The sequence below is a fragment of the Calliphora vicina genome, chromosome 5, assembly GCF_958450345.1.
Source record: "Calliphora vicina chromosome 5, idCalVici1.1, whole genome shotgun sequence".
Taxonomy (NCBI): domain Eukaryota; kingdom Metazoa; phylum Arthropoda; class Insecta; order Diptera; family Calliphoridae; genus Calliphora; species Calliphora vicina.
The window spans coordinates 8,639,493-8,664,424 of record NC_088784.1 but is presented as its reverse complement, the minus strand read 5'-3'; the positions used below and the strand labels follow the sequence as shown (position 1 = coordinate 8,664,424).

General features: G+C 28.2%; 12 non-coding genes across 12 annotated transcripts; 2 read left to right on the top strand and 10 right to left on the bottom strand.

Annotated features, from left to right (window-relative positions):
* Positions 1 to 14,972: 14,972 nt before the first annotated feature.
* On the bottom strand, positions 14,973 to 15,044 carry TRNAE-UUC (transfer RNA glutamic acid (anticodon UUC)). Its single transcript has one exon. It is a non-coding gene; the product is annotated as a tRNA-Glu (tRNA).
* A 1,382-nt stretch (positions 15,045 to 16,426) lies between these two features.
* On the bottom strand, positions 16,427 to 16,498 carry TRNAE-UUC (transfer RNA glutamic acid (anticodon UUC)). Its single transcript has one exon. It is a non-coding gene; the product is annotated as a tRNA-Glu (tRNA).
* Positions 16,499 to 16,813: 315 nt separating this feature from the next.
* TRNAE-UUC (transfer RNA glutamic acid (anticodon UUC)) lies at positions 16,814 to 16,885 on the bottom strand. Its single transcript has one exon. It is a non-coding gene; the product is annotated as a tRNA-Glu (tRNA).
* Positions 16,886 to 17,126: 241 nt separating this feature from the next.
* Positions 17,127 to 17,198, bottom strand: TRNAE-UUC (transfer RNA glutamic acid (anticodon UUC)). Its single transcript has one exon. It is a non-coding gene; the product is annotated as a tRNA-Glu (tRNA).
* A 324-nt stretch (positions 17,199 to 17,522) lies between these two features.
* Positions 17,523 to 17,594, bottom strand: TRNAE-UUC (transfer RNA glutamic acid (anticodon UUC)). The gene has a single exon. It is a non-coding gene; the product is annotated as a tRNA-Glu (tRNA).
* A 274-nt stretch (positions 17,595 to 17,868) lies between these two features.
* On the bottom strand, positions 17,869 to 17,940 carry TRNAE-UUC (transfer RNA glutamic acid (anticodon UUC)). The gene has a single exon. It is a non-coding gene; the product is annotated as a tRNA-Glu (tRNA).
* A 179-nt stretch (positions 17,941 to 18,119) lies between these two features.
* On the bottom strand, positions 18,120 to 18,191 carry TRNAE-UUC (transfer RNA glutamic acid (anticodon UUC)). Its single transcript has one exon. It is a non-coding gene; the product is annotated as a tRNA-Glu (tRNA).
* Positions 18,192 to 18,389: 198 nt separating this feature from the next.
* TRNAE-UUC (transfer RNA glutamic acid (anticodon UUC)) lies at positions 18,390 to 18,461 on the bottom strand. The gene has a single exon. It is a non-coding gene; the product is annotated as a tRNA-Glu (tRNA).
* Positions 18,462 to 18,646: 185 nt separating this feature from the next.
* On the bottom strand, positions 18,647 to 18,718 carry TRNAE-UUC (transfer RNA glutamic acid (anticodon UUC)). The gene has a single exon. It is a non-coding gene; the product is annotated as a tRNA-Glu (tRNA).
* Positions 18,719 to 19,662: 944 nt separating this feature from the next.
* TRNAE-UUC (transfer RNA glutamic acid (anticodon UUC)) lies at positions 19,663 to 19,734 on the bottom strand. Its single transcript has one exon. It is a non-coding gene; the product is annotated as a tRNA-Glu (tRNA).
* A 324-nt stretch (positions 19,735 to 20,058) lies between these two features.
* TRNAL-CAA (transfer RNA leucine (anticodon CAA)) lies at positions 20,059 to 20,179 on the top strand. Its single transcript has 2 exons — positions 20,059 to 20,096; positions 20,135 to 20,179. It is a non-coding gene; the product is annotated as a tRNA-Leu (tRNA).
* Positions 20,180 to 21,930: 1,751 nt separating this feature from the next.
* Positions 21,931 to 22,002, top strand: TRNAE-UUC (transfer RNA glutamic acid (anticodon UUC)). The gene has a single exon. It is a non-coding gene; the product is annotated as a tRNA-Glu (tRNA).
* Positions 22,003 to 24,932: the final 2,930 nt, after the last annotated feature.

Genomic DNA, 24,932 nt, shown 5'->3' with positions numbered 1-24,932 from the left:
TTCCTTATTGGTGTAATCTGAATTTCCTTATAACACCGCTTAATTTGCTTATACATTTATTTGATAAAATCCCAGCAAATCAGAATTGGCTGGTCGTGATCTTGGTTTTATTTATTCAGATACATGAGAAAATCGGGCAGTGTCACAAGGTTTCCTATATTTGAGAAATTTATAAACACTAAATTTATTAAACAATTTTATATTTTTCTATATTTTATATAGATATACACCTCATTTAAAAGTCTAACTCTCTTTGCTTAATCGTTGCAGCACTTGTTTAAATTAATTATTTACACATTTCATATTAAAAAAAATACAAATCTAGCAAAACTTTAATAAAATATTATTTGAAAAGTTTTTTAATTAAATTTAAATGTATTTTTAAAATAGTTTGAAAAATTCAATTATAAAAAAGTAACAACAAAAAAAAACACACACCTAAAACCACAAACTCACTCAAATGCCACACGGCATTTGAAACACAGTCACCTACAGATAAAATGCAAAATAATAATAATAAACAAATAAAAAAACAACAGAAACACACCAAAAGTTATAATAGAATTTTAAATAAATATAAAATTTACTCTAAATTATAAATATGTGCAAACATACAATTACCATCACACATCATATGGTTATGACATATAAATATTTACATAGAAAACAGGGAATCCTTTGCGCCCATAATCACCACTCCCAAACAAAACTACATATTTAGTCATGCAGAAGTACAAACAAACTTACAAATACATTACCTTAATTGTATTTGTCATTCATAATGTAAGAGAAAAATAGACAACAACAAAAACAACCTCACACACTAACTTATTAAATGATGTAGAGAAAACATTAACAACAACAATGACAACATATGTAGAATAACAGCAACAGCAACAACAACAACAAAATCACAGCATGCACAATTATACTTCCGGTTTTCTAATTCTCAGCAAAAACAAAACCAAGCAAAAACAATACTTCTCTCTCACCACATGACATGCAAACACACATACACTAGTGTGTACAAGAAAAAGAGCAAAATTCAAAACTTTAAATAAAATAGGGAACCTCTAAACGTTATCCGATTTTGCTCAAATTTTCAGCATTTGGTATTTAGATGGCTTAGAACAATTTCAGATCTTGGGAACATCGAAAATCCAGATATTGCAAATTAAAGGCCACCTTATTGAAGACACATACTTATGAACAATACTTGCATTATTTACTCCCGTGTATTTAAAAATTTTACTATATTATGGGGGTAAAAAGCCGAAAAAGTACTTAAATTCAGAGTAAGACCACTACGTACGAAATGTTAGATTGATATTGTTCCATTAATTGTACAGATTTATAAATATTTTATAAATTGTACTTATACTTCCTAAATTGTAAAAATTTGTCAATAAAAATCATAGTTAAAAATCATTGCGAACATCTTTTTCCCATACTCTCTGACATTTTTCAATATTTATAAACTTTATTATAAGTGGTACGGCTATAAGATTGTTACTCTCTCTCTATATTCTAGTGTAAACATCAGACAAATTGGAGCTAAATTTTTCTAAAATCTCTCAGAACTACAGACTTCCTGATTTGAAATTAAGTACCCAAAAAAGTAAAATAGTACCAAAATTCATTTATCCTAATTATAGAAACTTAACTCCTTTACAAATTTAAACTAAATTCTAAATGCAAACTGCTTGTGCAAAGTTTTTATAAGTTAAATTTTGTATTATGCAAATGTCATAGAATATTTAATTCTTAACACTCAGTCATTTATATATATATAAATTTAGTACATGCGTACATAAATAAATACATTCATACATATTTAAATTAATTAAAAAAGTGTCACAATTGTATGTTAATTTACTAAATGTGTTGGTAAGTACTTTTGTAGTGCAGTGTTGTGTAGTGAATAATAAATTGTTTTTTCTTTTTTTCTGTAAAAATGTTTCTTACATTTTGCGGTTTATTTATACAAGCGCTCAAAAAAATCTTTTTATATGCTGAAAAGCTATATATTGTTGTATTAAGAAGAATAAAAAGTAGACTATTTAAACAGGAAACAAAGAAACTAAGAGTGCTGAAACAAGTAGGTGGTTAAAAGTTCAAGCAACTCTGTTTATTTTGAGAACTAAGCTAGACATAGGCTAACTACAAAATTAAACCGTCTACATAGGTAGACTATGTAATTATAAATAGTTAATTGATTGGAATTACACAATTTCCCAAAAAATAATAAAAAAAACCGAGAAATAAATCTGACGTATCCAAATCCTCTGAAACTTAATTTGTGTAAAAAAATGAGATGAACAGCAAAAGCTAAATTCACAATTTTTTAAAAAATTATATGAAACAAAAATGTGCATAGAAATTTAATCGAAGAAAAGAAATTTAAATAGATATACATACAATCGCATAAAAAAATCAATAAAAATTTAATCGAATAAAAACAATCAGTAAAAATATCATCGAATAAAAAATTAAATTTCTATAAAACTTAATTCGAATAAAATAAGTTTCAATAAAAATTTATTCGAATAAAAAAAAATTCTATAAAAATTTATTACCAAAGATATTTAACAAATAAAAAAAGTAAAAATACAATCGAATACAAAATTTAATAAAAATACAAATGAAAATTCTATAAAAATTTAAACGAATAAAATAAATGTCTAAAATATTCACGCAAATAAAATATAATTTCTATGAAAGTTTATTCGAATTGAACATTTTTTATAGAAACTTATTCAAATAAAAATTGTTTCCACGAAAATTTAATCGAATAAAATAATTTATATATAAAAATAATCAAATACAAAAAATATCTATAATTTAATCGAATGGAAGAAATTTCTATAAAAATTTATTCGTATAAAATAAATTTCCATAAAAATTTGTTCGAATAGTAAAATATGTGTAAAAATTTATTCGAATAAAACTTTTCTATAAAAATTTATTCGAATAAAATAGATTTGTATAGAAATATATTCGAATACAATCGAAAATAAACTTAAATTCGAATACAAAAATCAATAAAAATATAATCGACCAAATGAAATTTCTATAAAAATTTAATCGAATAAAAGAAATTTCTAAAATATTCATCCGAATAAAATAAATTTCTATGAAAATTTATTCGATTATAAAATTTACTATCAAATTTATTCGAATTAGAGCATTTTCTATAGAAACTTATTCAAATAAAAATTATTTCTGAAAAAATTAAATCGAATAAAAGAATTTATATAAAAAATTAATCAAAAACAAAAAATATATCTATAATTTAATTGAATGTAAAAAATTTTATAAAAATTTATTCGTATAAAATAAATTTTGATAAAAAATTTGTTCGAATAGAAAAATATGTGTAAAAATTTATTCGAATAAAACTTTTCTATACAAATTTATTCGAATTCAATAGATTTGTATAGAGATTTATTTGAATATAATCTAAAATAAACTGAAAACCGAATACAAAAATCAATAAAAATATAATCGACCAAATGAAATTTCTATAAAAATTTAATCGAATATAAGAAATTTCTAAAATATTCATCCGAATAAAATAAATTTCTATGAAAATTTATTCGATTATAAAATTGACTATCAAATTTATTCGAATTACAGCATTTTCTATAGAAACTTATTCAAATAAAAATTATTTCTGAAAAAATTAAATCGAATAAAAAGAATTTATATAAAAAATTATTTAAAAAATATCTATAATTTAATAAATTAATCAAATAGTCGAATAAAAGAAATTAGTATAAAAATTTATTCGAATAGAAAAATTTGTGAAAAATGTATTCGATAGAAATTTAAGCGAATAAAAAAAATTCTATAAAATTTTTCAAATAAAATAAATTTCTATAAAAATTATTCGAATAAAATAATTTTTTATAATTTCTATAGAAATTTATTCGAAGGAAATAAATTTCTATAGAAATTTATTCGAATAAATAAATATTTAAAAACAATCAGTGAAAATATAATCGAATACAAAAATCAATTAAAAATATAATCGACCAAAATTAAATTTCTATAAAAATTTAATCAAATAAAAAAATTTCTAAAATATTCACCCGAAGAAAGTAAATTACCATGAAAATTTATAGAAACTTATTCAAATCAAAATGATTTCTGCAAACATTAGATCGAATAAAAAGAATTTATATAAAAAATGTATCAAAAAATATCTATAATTTAACAAATTAATTGAATAAAAGAAATTAGTATAAAAATTTATTCGAATAGAAAATTTTTTAAAAAAATGTATACGAATAGACAATTTGTGTGTTTATTTTATTCGAATAAAATTTTTGTATAGAAATTTATACGAATAAAATAAAATTCTGGAGGAACATGATCGAATAAAATAAATTTCTATAGAAATTTATTCGAATAAAATTTTTCCATAGAAATAAAGCGAATAAAAAATTTCTATAGAAATTTATTCGAATAAAATAAACTTCTAGAGAAATTTATTCGAATAAAATAAACTTCTAGAGAAATTTATTCGAACAAAATAAATTTCTAGAGAAATTTATTCGAATAAAATAAATTTCTATTGAAATTATTCAAATAAAATAAATTTCTATAGAAATTATTAGAATAAAATATATTTCTATAGAAATGTATTCGAATAAAATAAATTTCTTAGAAATTTATTCAAATAAAATAAATTTTTATAGAAATTAATGCGAATAAAAAAATGTCTATAGAAATTTATTTGAATAAAATAAATTTCTATAGAAATTATTAGAATAAAATATATTTCTATAGAAATTTATTCAAGTAAAATAAATTTTTATAGAAATTAAGCGAATAAAAAAATGTGTATAGAAATTTATTCGAATAAAATAAATTTTCATAGAAATTAATACGAATAAAAAAATGTCTATAGAAATTTATTCAAAGACAATAAATTTTTATAGAAATTAATGCGAATAAAAAAATGTCTATAGAAATTTATTCGAATAAAATAAATTTTTATAGAAATTAATGCGAATAAAAAAATGTCTATAGAAATTTATTCGAATAAAATTAATTTCTATAGAAATTTATTCGAATAAAATTAATTTGTATAGAAATTTATTCGAATAAAATTAATTTCTATAGAAATTTATTCGAATAAAATTAATTTCTATAGAAATTTATTCGAATAAAATTAATTTCTATAGAAATTTATTCGAATAAAATTAATTTCTATAGAAATTTATTCGAATAAAATTAATTTCTATAGAAATTTATTCGAATAAAATTAATTTCTATAGAAATTTATTCAAATAAAATTAATTTCTATAGATATTTATTCGAATAAAATTTTCTAAATGATTTTCTTTTATAGCGTTTTATAGGTAGCATTTCAGACATACAAAATCTTTCAGATCTCTAGGCTTCAATTCTTATGGTACACAATTTCCCTGCTTTTGTATGAATCCTGCTGCTCGCAAACACTTTAAAATTGCCGCTTGAGTATCTCCCAAAGATTTTGCACGCTCTTGTTGAGTTTGCCAGCAATCTTCATGGAGTAATGGCACCAATTCTTGGTTTTCAAACTTTGATGGCTGGTCTGGGCGATCTTTGTCTTACGTATCAAAATCACCATTTCTGGACCGCACCAACCATCTCTCTCACGTTAAAATCGATAAGCATTGGTGAACAATCGGTATACTTCAGCGCACTTTTTTCCAAATTAAAGAAGTAAAGCAAAACTTCCCGCATATGACGCAATTCTACATATTGGAGGCAAAAAATAAACTTTATATATACCGATTTTGCTAATTTTCTATACCGACATTTTAATAAATAAATCTGTCCATAGCATATCCCAGGGTTTAGGAAAATTGATTTATACTAATATACGGGCAGACTGATATCGATATAGAATATACATTTATACTTTATAGGGCCTTAAATTAATATTGCAGAAATTACAAACGGAATACTGTCTTACAAGTTGAATACTGTCTTACAAGTTTTTAATTTTTTTTAGCTAATTTTGTGCTCAGACAGATTTGTTGACAGTATACTTTCTTTAGAAGCCAAGAAACCCAACCATTTATCACACCATATTTTTAGTTTTTCTTTAAAACAATTCAGGAAGTAGTTTCAACTTCATGCTCTTGATGTGTTCATGTTAAATCTATTATTTAAGTTTTATTATTCTACTCATCACTGCGATATATCATGGTACTCACATCGCCCTTCCTACATTATCTTTAACTTAATGTTTTTACTATTTAAATGATGTTTATATTTTGAACTTCAACTAAGAAGATTATCTAGCGCCACGACTTCTACAATCTAACAAAATAATATTGTGTGTTCCTTTTTCTTTTTCTTCCGCTTATTTGTTGTAAAACTTCATGTAGAGTAGATGATAAGATAATATTATTGCAACTGTTGCTTTTGTTTAATGCCACAAAATTACGCACACATTTTGGCAAAACGTTTCCTTTAAATGTGTATCTCTGTATATGAATACGAAATAAGTGTAGAGATGTAAAGTGTGTGGCATGCCACATTAATCTTGAGAAGTTACTGCTACAGCTGCAATTTGTTGATGCAGTTGTTTAGGCAACATTTCTGGCATAAAAATAAAAAAGAATTTGTTTTTATTAAGGAAATATTTAATTAAACTCGTGTTTCTTTAAATATTTACAAATTATCAATTACATAGACTTTATTATTAAAACTTTTTCTTAATAAAACTTTAATATTTTCAGACATAAATATAACTAATTGTTGCTGCCAAAAGTTGTTAAGTTTATATCCTTTTTCCTCCCACCTAGCTCTCCAAGCCAACCTAAATAAACAATAATAAATATTCTGTTGCCTTTAGTTTATAAATAATTACAAAAATTAGTTTTAAATTTACCGAAAATTCTTAAGTAAATGTGGTTTGATTGTCTTAAGACCCAAAAAAGAATAAAAAATTTTAGAAAAAATAATAAAACAAGACTTTTTAATCCCTGCCAATGATAAAGGATCTATTTTTGTGAACAAAAAAAAAACACAATATCAACAACAAAATATGCAAATTTTCTTAAAACAACAAATTGTCATGAACAAGCAACAGCAGTAACAACTGCTGTTGCAAAACCCTTTTAAGCCAAAAACTACAAAAATTCTACTGCTTGACCAAGAGCAACAAACCCAAAGTGATGATGGCTGGTCTTAAAATGAAACCAATTTCTTCATAGACTTCTTTTGGGGCAGAAAGGAGAAGGTAGTTAAATAAAGATTGTAATAAAATTATTTTTGTTTTTTTTTAAATAAACTAAATACTGTTGTGTTAAGAGGGTTGTTTAAGACAAGATGCAGAATGAGGGACTGTTGTAATAAAATAAAATATCAACATTTTAAAATAAATTATTCATATACATAGAAGCTAAAGTCAAACAAATATTTTTTCTATGGCCTAGTAGACCAAAAGAACACTTTAAAATTCATTAGGTTGCCAGCAAAAACTTGGTAATGACATGGCATTACTAAATAACATACTTTGTAATGACTACTACCTACCATTTACATTTAAATTAAATTATTTTAACCACTAAAGCGTCATATGCGGGAAGTTTTGCTTTACTTCTTTAATTTAAAACATGTAATGTATGGTCGGTCAAGCCCGACTATATAATACCCTACACCAAGTAAATTAGCAAAATTTTTTTTTTTTTTAAATATCAGTAATTTATATTCGTGAGTGATTTTCGAAATGGGCCTTATATGGGAGCTATGACCAATTATGGACCGATCACCATGAAATTAGGTCGTGTGATTTATGTCTCTATGAAAGTTATTTATGTTGAATTTGGTGTATATACCGACATTTTTAAGAGATTTATGCACGTTAAAGTGATGACTAATTATGGACCGATCGTAACAAAATTTTGTGACATGAATTTCGTATATATAAAACTTATTTGGAGCGAAATTTGTGTAGATACATATATAAATTAAACATTTATGACCGATAAAGTCCAATTTCGAGAGGACATTTGTATGGGGGATAGGTGAAATAATGGGCCGATTTCAGCCAGTTTCAATAGGCATGGTCCTTGGGCCATATATGTATCAAATTTTATCGAAATATCTTCAAAATTGCGACCTGTACTCTGCGCACAAGGTTTAAATGGACAGCCAGCCAGCCGACCAGCCAGACGGACGGACGGAAATCGTTTAATCGACTCAGAAAGTGATAACCCAGAGCGTATGAGATCGTATCCATGGCACTAAGGTAATTCTCTGTATTTGGTGAGAACAAAAGGAGAATTCGAGATTAAGTTTAACAACAAAACCCACAGACCCTCAGAAGCCATGCTCAGCGAGTTGTTAAGTTTCCCCTAATTAATGAGCCACATTAAAAAAAACATAAGGTAGACATATTATATATCAATGGATAGAGGATTTTGTCTACTTTTCAAAAATATACATAGCTTTTTACAACTATAACATTTTTGGAACACTTTTATGAAAAATATGACAAAAAATAAATTTTATTGAGTTTTTGCAAAGATACAAAACTGTTCAAATTCAATTTGAATTTTTATTTATGAATATTTTTTAATGAAATTCTACAGTTATATAGATTTTTTTATTGAAAATGGAAAACTAAAAACAAATTTTTAAATTTGTTCTTAAGAATCCCGCAATTACCAAAAAAGTGTTGGAAAATCCCAAAAATTACATTTTTTAGTTTTTGCCTATAATATCCATACCATGGTCAGGGTTATCAAAACCCTTTACAAAATAATTAAAAACATATTTGGCCGTCTAAATTGGGTTACTATATTTTTATATCGACTATGCGATTTGAGAATTTTTGTCCTAAATTTGAATTTTATATAAAAAATAGGTATTGTTTGGATGAACCTGGTCCCCTCGATATCAACAATTTTCAAATTTTTTTTCATTGAAAATATTTAGTGTAAAGTTAGCTTTTCAAAAGCTATAAATTCTTAATACCTCTTCTTAGAAATTTTTTAGATAACTTAAAAAGATAAAAAGTACTTTTTCCCAAAAACTATCGAAAAATCGCATTTTTAAAAATTATTAATTTCAAATGCATATAACTTTGGAATCAGTCAGGATTTTTAAACAATTCTTTGTTGTTTGATATATACATTTGTTTTTAGTTCAATAAAAAAAAATGGAGAAAATCGATAAATATTTGGACCCGCTGTTATAAAAAGACTGGAGTAGGGTGGATAAACATTTTTTAAATTTAATTTTCCAATGCGAATATCTCCTAAGTTATAAAAGATGATTGATAGCTCGACGAGGATATTCTATATATGTAATTTTTTCGAAATCGGAACACAGACAAAGAAATAGGATCTTTTTAAAAATTAAACATACCCCAGGTGTCCTACTTTGAGGACCCCTAGCCGCACCCCTGGTGGGTCTATTCGATCAAACTTCAAAACATAAACTCGACAACACTTCTTCTTTTCGTTTATACAATTTGATTCAAACTGGGTTTAGAAGTAAAAGATTTATTTCTCTGTTTTTTTCTATACCACTATGCGCCATGAATATTTGGTGTTAATTCGGCTGATTGGCCGGGCTTCTCATAAGATCTCTTACACTTCGGGATATTGTAATTGATGAAAACTTTCATTGCAAGTAACGATTCTGGTCAAAAATGATTTTCTTTAATGGCGTTCAAGCATGATTTCGGAGATGCAAAATCATCTTTCAAGTTCTCTCGGCTTCAATTCGTTTGGTACCCAATTTCCCTGCTTTTGGATGAATCTAACTGCTTGCAATCGTTTTGAAATTGCTGATTGAGTAGCTCCCAATGATTTTGTAAGCTTTTGTTAAGTTTTACAACAATTTTCATGCAGTATTGCCTCCAATTCTTTTTCTTCAAACTTTTTTGGCTGGCCTGACCAATTTTTGTCTTCACTACTTCTGATCCTCACAAACCATACCTCGATTGTGGAAACCGATGGAACACATTCATCATAAGCTTTGCTGAGCAATCGGTGTGTTTCAGGGGCATTTATTTTTTTAAACTAAAAAAGTAAAGCAAAACTACCCGCATATGACGCTTTTTTCAAAATTTTCGAAGCAAAAAAACGTTGGTGTTTACACTATACAAAAACTGCGTTCAAAAAATACGCCATTTATAAGTCATGCACCCACGATATCAAACATAAATATTCCTGGTCAACTGTAGGGTGTCTATGTTTATCTAAAGATGCTTAAAAGTATTTTTCATCTTGTAAAAATGTTAACAAACATCTAAATGTAAATAAAATGGACATATAGGGACAACATGTTAATTTGTTTAAGGAAATGTTTGGTTTTATTTTACAAAAAAAAACTGAAAAGTATTTTAAGGATACGTTAAGCTATAAATACAAAAATGGATTTCGACATAAAATCACATACATACATTTTTACAAACAAATACAAATGAATTAAGAAAATATAATACAAAGATTATGTAAAATATTTAAATATTCTTTACATGCATAAATATTTAAATATTTAAGGATTTGTTTAAAGGACATCATACATCATTAAATACAAGAAATATAAAATAAATATATGCTGAGTGAAGATGCATGCAAATATGAAAATCTAATAAATTATTTAAATGTTATTAAATTTTATATGGAAATTTTAAATGAAATTTAATTTAAATAACTTGCTTGTCATTTGTTTGTAAGCAATGTTAGTTAGTAATTGTCTATTGTAAGAAGTTTTTATTTTCCAAAAAAAAGCCTTTTGGCCAAAAAACTTTCTTGTCTCTTGGTTTCATTTTATTGCTTTTCAAATCTCTATAAAATTTATACAAAAATTTGTGTTATCATTGTTAGAATGCAACCATCATCAGGCTAAAGGAAACACTATCATTGTCATTCATCTTCTTTCAAATCAGTGTGATTGTCTATGCTTGTTTCTCCAAATTCAATTAAAATCAGTGGAACATTACTACAAAACTTTTTCAATTAAACTGTAAATTTTTTTTTGTAGTTTTGTTGCTGCATAAAAAACAAACTTTACCACATTTATAATGAACACAAAAATATAACAATATTTTGCAAGTTTTTTTTTTTTTTTTCTTTCTTTGTATATATACAAATGTGCATAAAGTTTTGCATTTTGGAGAAAAATAAAAATAATTTGGGAAACAATAAAACATTAAATAATTTGCAAATAAAAATAGACAATAAAATTTATGTGAGTAGAATTTTAAATTTTAATTGTAAAGCATTAAAACAATTTTATTGAAAAAAAAAATCTAATTACTAATTATTATCTAAATATTACATTACCACCTAATGGTTTAAAATGTTAGTGCAATTATTATTTTTCATTACTTATACGATCTTACTAACATTTGAACTGTGCTCTGAAACAACAGTTTTTATGCTCAACAATTACACAGTGCAACACGAACACTCGTGTCTCCCAGTTTTGCCCAAAGTCATGCACATTTTTTGAATGGGCCCCCAAAGGCCGGAATTTTGATTTACTCTCTGAGGCAAAGTTGTAGGTCTTGTCATAAAGAACAAAAACTGTGACAATAAAATCAAAAAAACTTCATCTGCAAGATCAAAATATCAAAAAACTTAAAAAAATTCGAAATAATTTTTAAAGGCTGCCCAAAAGTATGCTTTAGTTTATAATAATTTAATAGTTTATGGCCCAAAACACAAAATTCCTTTAGATTTTTCTTACCCAAACGGTGTTAAGAATCATTCCTAGGAAGTTCATATGTTCTAGAAAGTTGTTTATTGACATCTTACGTACATTATTGTAGTTGATTGTTTCCTTGAATTTTAAACGGTTTGCTGCCTATGGATCTGAACAGGGGAAAAAGGTAAAAAAATCGATTTTTTTAAGTTTTTTGCGATATTGATCTTGAAGATGAAGTTTTTTTGGAGGACATAGCTAGATCGTCTTAGAATCGTATGATCACCCAGAATATATGGGTATATAACTTAAAAATGAGGGATTTTTTTCAAATTTTTAGCTTTCATTTTAAAATATTTGTACAAAATAAATTTATTCAAAGTATTGGTCATTGTTAGCTCAGATAAGCTCATCTTTTCAGATAAGCTCATCAAACCAATTTCGGATATTTGCTTCTGAAGTGAAGCGTATCCCAGAGAGAGCGGTCTGCATCTATCGAAACAAATTGTAGTCAGATGGGGCAGTGACTGGACTGGTAGGTAAGGCAACCTCAATATAGATAGGACCTTAGTGCCATGGATATTTGGCTTTGGTGTCGATTCGGCTGCTTGGCCGGGATTCACATATGATCACTTACGCTTTGGTTTATCGTAATGGATTCATTTTTCATCGCACGTAATGATTCGGTGCAAAAATGATTTTCTTCAATTCGCATGCTACCCAATTTCCCTGCTTTTGGATGAATCCCAATGATTTTGCAAGCTCTTGTTGAATTTTACAACAATCGTCATGAAGTAATGCCTCCAATTCTTGATTTCAAACTTTTGGCCGGCCTGGGCGATATTTGTCTTCCGTGTCAAAATTACCACTTCTGAACCGCGCAAACCATCTCTCCCACGTTGAAAACGAAGGAACAGCTTCAGCGGCACTTTTTTCAAATTAAAGAATTAAAGCAAAACTGCCCGTAGATAATGCATTGATGGGACAAAATTCGACATTTTCGAATCTTTTCGATTTTTTTAATAAAAACAAGTAAGAGAACTATACTCGGCTGTACCGAATATTAGACCCTTCACCAAACTATAATTAAAAAAAAAAAAATTTCAAAATTGAAAATTAAAAATTTTTTTTTCAAAATTTGTAAAAAAAAACTATTTTTTTAATTATTTTTCCAATAAAAATAGTCCAAAAATCAGGGTTGTCCCGGTTTTTTCCTTATATCTCAGCCATTTCTGGACTGATTTTCTCGATTTTAAATAGCAACTGAGCCGGAAGAATTCCCGATATATTGATGTATCAACCATGTTTGTAAGTTATTAGGGGGCAAAGGAAAGTTGATTTCAACATACAGACGGACATGGCTATATCGACTCCGCTATCTATAACGATCAATAAATATATTTACTTTATGGGGTCGCAAATGAAAAATGTAGATATTACAAACGGAATGACAAACTTATATATATCTTAAAGAAATCTTTTCACTGCACACATGAAAATGTTATTTATTTACAACAAAATCCCCCTATTTAAAATTTTATAAATTTTCTTAATGCAACTGCACAAAACAGAAAAACTTAACATTTGTTTGACAAAAGATTTGATCTCTTTGGTAACAATTTATATTTTTGTTTTAATTTTTTTTTTGTCAGCAGCAGGCCATGGAGAATACTCCTTGGTCATACAACAAACAATGTGGCCAACTGGTAAATTAAATGAAAAACAAACAACAAAAAATAATAAAACCAAAGAGAAGAAAAATTAAAAATGCTCTTTGTCCTGAACAAGTGCTGCATACGAGTATTACAATGGCCAACAGTATGCAGAAAAAGAGAGACAAAAAAAAAAAGAAAAATTCACATTTGTTTGTAAACTGTCGCAAAACTTAAGAAACTCCATTATTTGAGCAAATCCTTTAGTGTGAAACTAAAAAGTTGCCAGTAGTTTATCATCAGAAAACAAAGAAGACGACCAGCGAGCATTACTTCATTCATTCTTTTAAGATCTTAAACTCAAAGCAAAGGCCAACAAATAACAATGAAACTTCTTCTTTTGGCCATTTGATTGTATTTTTCTTTTTGTGTTTGTTACTATGAAGGCTATTTGCCACTTACAAGAAGTTGCACAAATCTAGCAATAGCCACAATAAAAAAAAAAGAAAAAGTGTCACAACTGTTAAGAGTTGAAATAAAAGTTGCAATTAAAATAATTCGGACAATGGTTAAAAACAATGAAGGAAGTTTTGGTAATGCAAGGGCTCATGGAAAATAAATGTGGAGTTATAGTCAAGACTAAAAGCATAAAAGACGAATAGGAAATACCCTAAGGAATTTAGGTTTTAATAAAAATATTCTTTAGGTTTTAATAAAAATATTCTATATTCTTATTCTAGTGTCCAATGGATTACATTCATTTCCTTGTTACCTCATTGCAGTACAGCAGGACAAAATCATCAGTTTATCAATAACTGATGATTTTGTCCTGCTGACATTTCACCAAAAGTATGAGAAATCAGAGGATGTTAGTTTCCCATACAGGCTCACTTGATTTAAGAAGAAAAATTGATGATCCAATACATTTTTAAATCTATTTTGTACTGGATTTGCAATCATGAACATTTGAGTAATTCACTCATTAGGAATTTATTCTATAAAGAATGAATTCTCAAAGGAATAAACTCAAAACATTTGAAGTACAAAGGAATTAAGCCTGTGAACTAATTTATAATAAATTCATTAACGGAATGTTTAAGAGATAAAATTTATTTCGATTTCGAAAATGGAATAAGGAATTAATTCTTTCGAACCTTTGTTCACAACTCACTTTAAATTTCTTTATAAAGAATATACAAAAGCTAAAACCAACAAAAAAACACAAGCAACAATTCCTTAATCCATGAAGTTGTTACAAATTAAGACTTTGTACACAAGTTTATACATTTTCAGCTCCATAAAGAATCAATAGCTATTGAAAAACTTAACAAGGCAAACAAAGTAACTCAAACCCTTCTAAATTAAACTTTAACCTTTATAAACGTTAATCTCTTTGTATTTTAAACAAGTTGTAATTAGTTTTATGGTCAGAGTATTTAGCGCAAATTGTTAAATTTCTGTTAAAATCATTAGAGCATAAAACTATTTTATTATTAAATAAATATCCAAACAATTACAAAAAAACAAAATAATAAACTGCGGTTTTTAGGCTTAAACCACAAGGGAATTATGATGATATTTAATTATTAATTAACAAAAAAAATAAAATTATAAAATTAATTTATATTAAAAATTGTTATAATAAAACAAACAAAAAATTTCCCATACCGGGAATCGAACCCGGGCCTTCTGGGTGAAAGCCAGATATCCTAGCCACTAGACCATATGGGATATATAAGCTTTACAGTTAAGTCATGGTTTTGTTTTCATGATTGTGCCATCTAGCGTTAAATTGTAAAACTTATTTAGTTGTCAATTCAAACGTTAGATGTCGCTATCGAGAATAATAAATAGCAGCATTGCCAAATTAAAGAAATACTTGAAACGGGTAATGGTTAATCAAAGCAAGTAACCATATGAAAAATGTTTATCAAAACATTACTCAAGTCAGAATATGAAACGAATTTGTTTACTTACAAACCGATTTCTAAATTTATCAATTAGTTTAGAGCTAAAATTACTTTAGTCCCCATTTTCACAATATCAAGTTGTTTTTTAGCCTACATTTTGCTGAAATTACATATCGTTACCTTAATTCTTCCAAAATTGACTTTTTTTGCATACTTCAATAGATAATTCCCTAATAGACCATTGATAAAATGAAATAAAATGCCACAACATTAAATTGGTTAATAAAAATCTGTGTTAAAAAAATCGCAACTACAAAACTTTAAGTTTTATTAAGTTGTTTCCTTCTCCTGTAAAGTATGAGCCTTTTTATGTTAAGGTAACGATATAATATTGTCATTCCGTTTGTAATTTCTACATATTTCATTTGCTACCCGATAAAGTATATATATTCCGGATCGTTGTAGATAGGGAAGACGATGCAGCAATGTCCATAGATATACTATAAAGACATTTCCAACTCCATAGTTATTCGGACCAACAATGAGTCAAATTTGGTAAAAATAATATTTTACAGATTTTATTTTTTCACAAAAAAAAAATATATTTTTAACCATAAACTTTTTTTAACTTTGTTTTTTCAGCAAAAAAAAATGTTCATCAAAAGATATTTTCAATTCTTATCTTTTAAAGTACACTTTGATGAAGGGTATATTCAATTCCGAATATAGCTATCTTACTTTTTCGTAATGTCATTTGCATAACATTTTGATGATATGGAATTAATGTCCCTGAAAATTACCATTAAAAATGGTGTTATTTATAATTTTTGGACCATTTTTCATTTTGTGTCGGTTTTCATTTTGATGTAGCCTTTGGTTGCTATTTCTTCAATAATTGCGCCGAAAACTATTTATTTGGGACAGCAAAAAATAATATTTTTATTCAATACTGAGAAAAAATGCAAAATGTTTTTAAAATGTCAGCAGTTGAAAGATCTTTATGTTTTTAGTCATTTGTGACCTTGCGTTATCTTAGAATCTAAGACTTAGATGATAAATCACTGTTGAATTCACAACACTCTTGAATATGCATTGACCATAACATAATCATAAATAAATTTAATTAAGCCAAACACATTACCATTATTATTATTATCAAACTGTCAGAGATGTTTGAATCCTTTTCAGTATTATAAAAAAATCTTCCCATACCGGGAATCGAACCCGGGCCTTCTGGGTGAAAGCCAGATATCCTAGCCACTAGACCATATGGGATATATTTTAAGCTCGATAAATACTACTTAAAAGTTTCTAAATTTTTCGAAACAAATTATAAAAAGAAATAGAATGAATAGATAAATATGTATATCTTATTTAGTGGTTACGACTTTTTCGTCAAATATCTGCTACGTGTGACCCTTCTCATTCCATTATTTTCTATAAATTTTTTCGAAAAAATTAAGCAATTTTCTCTAAAAATAATAATGGAATGAGAAGCCTTCAATGCTACTAAACTCAATAATTAACCAATTATTTGTGGTCATGTTGGTTCTAAATTGTTTTTTTTTCGCACAAAGCCTTTAAAAAAATTTCCCATACCGGGAATCGAACCCGGGCCTTCTGGGTGAAAGCCAGATATCCTAGCCACTAGACCATATGGGATATATTTTAAACCCACAAAAAGGACAATTAACAAAAATTGTTTATTCTTTTTTTCGAGTAATTTTGTACAAATATGATTTAATTAGAAATTAATATCCATTCTCATACCGGGAATCGAGCATTCTGGATGAAAAGCCAGTAATCCCAGCCATTAGAACATTATATCTTTACTTCTTTTGCTTATATTCACACAATTATCTGTGAATACCCCAAATATTGAGATTAAATCCTTAAAAAAATCTTCCCATACCGGGAATCGAACCCGGGCCTTCTGGGTGAAAGCCAGATATCCTAGCCACTAGACCATATGGGATATATTTTAAGCTCGATAAATACTACTTAAAAGTTTCTTAATTCTTCGAAACAAATTATAAAAAGAAATGAATGAATAAAAAAATATATATCTAATTTAATGGTTACGTCTTTTTCGTCAAATATTTGAAACGTGTGACCCTACCCTACTGCTTAAGAATTGCTTAATTATTCGAAAAAAATTATACAAAAGAATGGAATGAGAATAGCCTTTATATTATTGTCTTAGAATGCTTCAAAGCAACTAAACTCAATTATTACCCAGTATTTGTGGCCCATATAGGTTCTAAATTGTATTTTTTCGCACAAATCCTTTAAAAAAAGTTTCCCATACCGGGAATCGAACCCGGGCCTTCTGGGTGAAAGCCAGATATCCTAGCCACTAGACCATATGGGATATAATTTTCCATCGCGAAAGATCGCTCAATAATGAAATAAATATTTTATATACAATAAATAAAGAACATACAGGAAAAAATTATGTGATTTCATTGATTTTGTAAATATTCCAAATTGTAAATTAAGATTACCACAGAACACCACCAAACCTTTCAACAGGTGGTTTTGCATTTTTCAGCTGTTCTTAATATTAAGCGCAACGCATTATTTATCGAGCACAGCCGTATATGATTACCCTTAATGCAGAATATCCAGATTTTTTATAAAAAACTTTCCCATACCGGGAATCGAACCCGGGCCTTCTGGGTGAAAGCCAGATATCCTAGCCACTAGACCATATGGGATATACTACAGACTTGCAAAGAGTCTCTTAAAAATGTCCGGACTGAGTCAAAAATGTTATATAAAGTAATAGCATTCCCATTGTTTTCTCAGAATGTTTCTAATTATCCACTACCGAGTATTATCAAAAAGTCAAAATGTATCTAAAACAGTTTTTTGTTCGCAAATCCTTAAAAAATACTTCCCATACCGGGAATCGAACCCGGGCCTTCTGGGTGAAAGCCAGATATCCTAGCCACTAGACCATATGGGATATATATTGACTTATGTAACTATTTTTATCGTACATCTCTTAAATGTTTTAAGGATTGAAAATAATAACCCTAAACATGGATTTTTCCTAAATAAATATTGAGTCGGTTGTTTTGTACATAAATCGTTATTAAAGAAAGAAGAACTAAGAACAACATATCTGAAAAATTACCTAATAAGTTCAAATTATAAAAAGTTCTTCCCATACCGGGAATCGAACCCGGGCCTTCTGGGTGAAAGCCAGATATCCTAGCCACTAGACCATATGGGATATATTTTAAGTTTGCTAAGAGCCACTTAAAAATATCAGGATTGTGTCACAAATTTTATAAAAAGGAATAAAACTTGTATTGTTTTCTTTAAATTAACACAATGATTTTCCACTACCAAGTATTATATTTGAGTTCAAAATGTTTCTAAACAGATTTTTGTTCATAAATCCTTCAAAAAAAAATCTTCCCATACCGGGAATCGAACCCGGGCCTTCTGGGTGAAAGCCAGATATCCTAGCCACTAGACCATATGGGATATAAATTGATGCTGCAACAGAACAATTATGAAAATAGGAACTAAAGGTGCTATCACACTACATGTATTTGACATATGTGCTGTCACTTTTTTGTTATCCATATGAGATTTCGAATGTACATATGTCAAAATTATCATTTTACATACGATTCATAATTTTTGCTATCACACCTGCATATGTTTTTCCGTATGACATAGCCTATAAATGTAAACAATAGTTGGCTTTTTAAAATTATAAAGCTGTTGAAATTATAAAGTTGTTAAAAGTAAAATGGACCGCTTTTTTCAGGTTACTTAAATTTTCTTGTTCATTATTCATTTTCTTTTTTTTAGAATTTATTATTTTCAAACAATTTTATTTCAATACAAAACAGCTGTTTCGTTTATGTTTGTCACAGAAAAATAGAGCATGCTCTTATCGAAACAAGTACATATGTATGTATTTCCACATGTATTTTACACATGCAATGTTTCATATGTGTACAACTTTTACAGCTGGAAAATTTGACAGTACGTATGTAAAATACATGTAGTCTGATAGCACCTTAACCCAGATATACCGATTGCTTGAGCTTGATCATTTTAAAATTACTTTTATATTATTTTGGAAGCAAATGAGAAATAAAAAACAGTGCAATTAGAGTATTTTAAAAATTTATTGAAAAAAAGTGTTTTTTAAGTCGTCCATTATAGAGGACAGAGGACAACAACAAAACTAAAACGCAATAATGAAACATTCATGCATATAACAACCAAGCTACTCTTGACGTATCCTGTAAACAAGAAGACATATACTACATGTAGTACAGTCGGCATATCTGGGTTAAACAATTTGATCATATAATATTTTTAATTGTTGATCGCTTAAGGACATTTATCCCTTAAGGTTGTGAATACCCATAATGATTTTTACTTACTTTACAAATAAATTTAAATAAAAAATCTTCCCATACCGGGAATCGAACCCGGGCCTTCTGGGTGAAAGCCAGATATCCTAGCCACTAGACCATATGGGATATTAATTGTGTAGCCTCTACAACAACTACAAAAACCCAAACCCTGCTAACAATATTTTCAAAAATTAAAAAAAAAAAACACTTGAAAGACACCATTAAAAGATTTAAATATACATATCAATACTTGAAATCACACATGATTGAAGAACCACCAAACTATGTATAAACAAAAAAACACAAAAAAATATTCAACTTATTTATTTTTAAGTACCTGATGATGACTCATGTACATTTTCCACAACACTATACGATTTGTATACAAATATCAGGTTTCGTTTGCTTCTATTTGTTTCAAATACATTATTAGTTGTTAGTCTATCACATGTCAGGATGGCCGAGCGGTCTAAGGCGCCAGACTCAAGAGCAATCTTGCCTTCACATATGAAAGGTTAACTGAGCGTTCTGGTCCTCTCTGAGGGCGTGGGTTCGAATCCCACTTCTGACAAGAATTTTTTTTTTAAATTTTTTTAGAAAAATATTACTTTTTTTAATATTTATTACCGATAATTTTAAATTAAAACATTAACATTTTTTTAATTTATACAAACTATAAAGAATCCAGAATTTGAATGACGTTTTCATATTAATTGATATGTGTAGCTTTTTCTTGTTGCCACCTAAGTTGGTTTGTTAATTTCAAATAGGTTTTATTGTTGTCATAAATATATTATTTTAGAACAAATTCAAGTTATCGGTTCCCATTTTGTTTCTAGTGGAAAAATAATTGTAAATTACTATTAATCATTTCTAATTACAATAACACGGAGTATATATGTAAATTTCGGCTTCATACTGATTCATTTGAAGATTACTGTATTAGATTAATTATACAGATTAACAAATAAAGACAACAAATTTGTTGATCCATCATTGATCGTGTGTGATCGTTTAGTAATCTTATATATACATTTCTATTAATAAAATGTTTTTTGTTACATTTGTGGACAATACACTGTCAAAAAAAAAAAAGATTTCTTGTTAGGTCAACAAAGTGCGTGTACTAAATGTCAATGTTTCATATCGTTATGGACAGCAGAGCAAAGCATAACAATTGGATCAAGAAAGACTGAACATGACGTTTGGAAAACAAAATATTGTAAGCCCGCATATGGTTTGCAGACATAAGATAATTTTGCCTTCATTACATATCAAATTGGGACTTATGAAGCAGTATGTGAAGCCATTAACCCTCCGTTACTCGCAACTGATCTAATTGATACAGGCAAAATTTTTTTTATTGTAACTTTTTTAAACACCCTTTTTCTGATAAAAATATATTTATACTGCAATTTTATTTGTATTAAATTGAAAATGAATGCGACTAACGGAGGGTTAAATAGAACTGGTCCATGTTTTGGTCTCTCTTTCAAGAAAGTTTCTAAAAGCTGGTATTTTTAATGGCCCACAAATAAGACTTTTAATAAAAGACAACGATTTCATACACTCAATGCCGTTGTGAAAAAAATTCTTAGGAAATCAAAAGGCTGAACATTAAAAGGAATTACTTATACTACTTTTGATTTGCTTTGCAAATCTTAAGGTAGGGTCACATATGGCAAATATTTGACGAAAAAGACGTAACCTCTAAATAAAATATATTTTAATTTTTTTATTTATTGTCAAAAACTCATTTTACTTAAGACAATTCAAAACAAATATTTTGTTTTATTTTATTTGATGCTATTTGATCTTACAAAACACTTGTAAGAGTAAATATTTCAAACAAATTTGTGCTAAGCAAATTGGTTACGCTTTTTGGAGTAAATATTTGCCACGTGTGGCCGTACCTTTAGATTTAATATAAGCATTTTATCAAAGTACACTATCTGCTCTGTCATTTAGACAAGTTTCCTGAAAATCTTGTATCGTATAGCGAAGAACAAGGAGAACGTTTCCCTCAAGATTTAAAATTGATGGAGGATAGATACCAAATATGTAAAATAATTTAATATGTAAAATTTTTAGTTCTCCTGTAATTTATATTAATCTAGCTTTTCCATGCCTGCTACCCCATCAGCTTTATTTAACTACAACCCTGGTGTAATTTTTTTTAGTACGTTCTAAACCCTAGCGGCAATTTTGCTAAACTAACACTTAGCAAAGTCGACAACCTTATTTTTTTAATTATAGACATAAATAAATTTCATTATATCTTAGCAGTGAATAAAACCATTGTTAAACCTTAGTTCACATATATCCCATATGGTCTAGTGGCTAGGATATCTGGCTTTCACCCAGAAGGCCCGGGTTCGATTCCCGGTATGGGAAACTTTTTTTATATATTTTTTTCTTTTTCGTTCTAGATTTTTTATTTTTATTCTTTGTATATTTTTTTAATCCGTTTAATTTTTTTCGTTGTTTTTCTTTATCAGAATCTTCTCCTTGGGGTCTTTTATTTTGTAGATGTTGTTGGTTTTGTTAAAACTAATCATTCAAACATGATTGTTGTTATTTTTAGCTGTGTGTTTTGTGTTTTTTGCTGTCTGAAAACAGGTAAAATTATTGATTTCATGTTAGTTGGTTTTACTTAAATTGCCTTCTGTTTTACCTTTAGATACGCTTACTAGGTAAGTTGTAGTTGCTGTTACTATTTATTGTTTTTTCTCTGTGGTCGGACCATAAGTAGGAGAAAACAATTATTGTTTTTTTTTTAACAATTTTCTTTGCAAGAAAATGTGAAAAACATGATGAAATGAAGACTAAACAATGGACACATAGTTGAACGCACAGTTATCACAGTGTTTAGCTACGCATAAAGAATATTTATAGCACATATCGGAACATCCACTATTGTGGGAAATAAGAGATGTTTTATGGAGATTTTAATCAGATTTTTTATAGAGAAAGCATAAATGGATGGCTATAATTAGATTAATTAAAAAACCGTTTAACAGGTCATTACAATATATAGTGACAATACAATGGAAACTTTTTTCTGAAATTAATATCCCATAATTTTAGTTTTCAAAAACTTGACCTTGGTTAAAGGTTGGCTACAGTTAAGCTCAAATACAGTTACCGCCAAGCTATATACAAGGGTATATACAGAAGTTTTTAATTTCTACATTTTTCATAAAGTATATATGTATATATTCTGGAGTCAATATAGCCATGTCCATCTGTCCGTCTGTCGAAATCAACTTTTCCGAAGCTCCCAAATAACTTTCATACATGATTGATACCAGTGTGGGTTTATAAGTCGCCAACATTTTGAATTTTCCAGCTCTTAACTGAAAGGGCAACATTGCTACTGTCAACAGGCATATGTCTCCTGTCAACATTTGAGCAAGCTTCATCATTTAGTTTGTGTTTTGATAGCATTGATAGCAGGAGACTTGAGGAGAAATTGGAAAAAAGTGAATTTCGTCTTCCCATTATGCATTATTTTCAGCTGAAAAAACCATCTCTCAAATAAAGGCTAAGCTTGTAATAATCCATCAATTTCAATGGTGTTTTACTGAACTTCTTTGTGGCCATATAAGCACGGAAGATGCCGAACAACACCCGAAACAATTGAAAAAATCACGGAGTTTGAAAGTGCGAGAGATTGGGGAAGCCATAGTCATCTCACATGATTCAGTGGTGTCAATTTTTGAATGAACACTTGGGTATGAGAAAGCTTTCCGCAAGGTGACTGCCGCGTTTACTCAGAATCGGGTGCACAAAAAGGTACACACATGTGCAGTTTCCATTGCAAAAATTCATGAATGAAGTGCTCCCTCTTCTGTACTATTCTCCTGATTTAGCCTCGAGTGACTATTTCTTGTTTCCAAACCTGAAGAAATGTCTCGGCGGAAAGATATTTGACTTCAACGACGAAATCATCTCACAAAAAACAACCATTTTGATGACCTCGACAAATCTTATTTTTTGGAAGAGATAAACAAATTGGAGAAACGTTGGGCAAAGTGCCTAGAGTTCAAACCTGTGTTTTATTTAAAAAGGCATGGACTTTTTTATCAACCCTCGAAGCAATACAATTTAAGAAATTCCCAAATTAAAATTTCCTGAGGTTATCCATAATCAAAAATGGGAAAATAGTTCTAGAACTGTTAGTCGCATTCTGGTCGTGGTTCATATCGCCCGCGAAAAAACTTCTATTTCAAAAAAAATTTATTGCTCGTATATAATTACCAAAGAAAATTTAAATTGGTCGAAACAGAAATGGAACAATGTTCTCTTTTCGGAGTAATCCAAATACAAATTGTTCCTAATATTTGCAATACTATTAAAATTTTAATATAAATTTTAGTTTTTGAAACTCAATGAATATGTAATATGTAATAAAATCTTTATTTATTAATAAACCTCAATGAAATCTTCAACGATTTTTAAGTTTGTCATTCTAAATAACATGGTGTAAAAAAACTTGTCAAAAGGTCAAAGGCAATCCCGCAATTCCTAAAAATTGGAGCGAAAATCCCAAAAATGGTATTTTTAAAATTTTGCCTATAGGTTCCACATTTCCTTCGGGGCTGAGAAAATACTTTGGCGATAAATAGGGAACATATCAGGCTTTCCAAAGCTGCTGTTTGTTTTCTGATCCCAGCTTTGGGATTTTAGAACATGTGGCGAAAAGTTGAATTTTTGATAAAAAAAAATAGGTCAAATTCCGAAGGGCATAGGGGCGACATATTCGAAGAATAGGACATGTATATCAAAATGTTCTCCGTAAAGATATCTTTCAGATAAACATAAAATTGTTATATGTTCTTAAAGAAAGTTTTTTTTATTAAAAAAGAGTTAAGTGACCTTTTCGCCCAAAAATCAACTAATTTTTGAATATTTAAATTGAAAATCGTTTATTTTTGATCCATAATTGATTATTCTCTGAAATCTTTTGTATGTTATTCGTAATTTAATTGTCTAACTAATAAAAAAATTCGAGTCCATTCGGTCCAAAATCTTAAAATTTCAATTTTGAAATGCCTATAACTCGGAAATTATAAGATATAAATAGCACACGCAAGCATGTCGAGCGCTTTCCAAAAATATAAAAATCTTTGAAATCGGATAGGAAACAAAAAAATTGCACGTGTTTAAAAACGCTACTTTAAGCCTCCATAGCGCCGCTCCTGGATCATTTGTATGGCCCAGTTTAATATCTTAAACTCGAATACTCCTTGGCTACGCCCACGTCAAATTTTAAACCGATCGGACCAGCCCTTTAGAAATGCCAGATTTATTTCCAAACAATT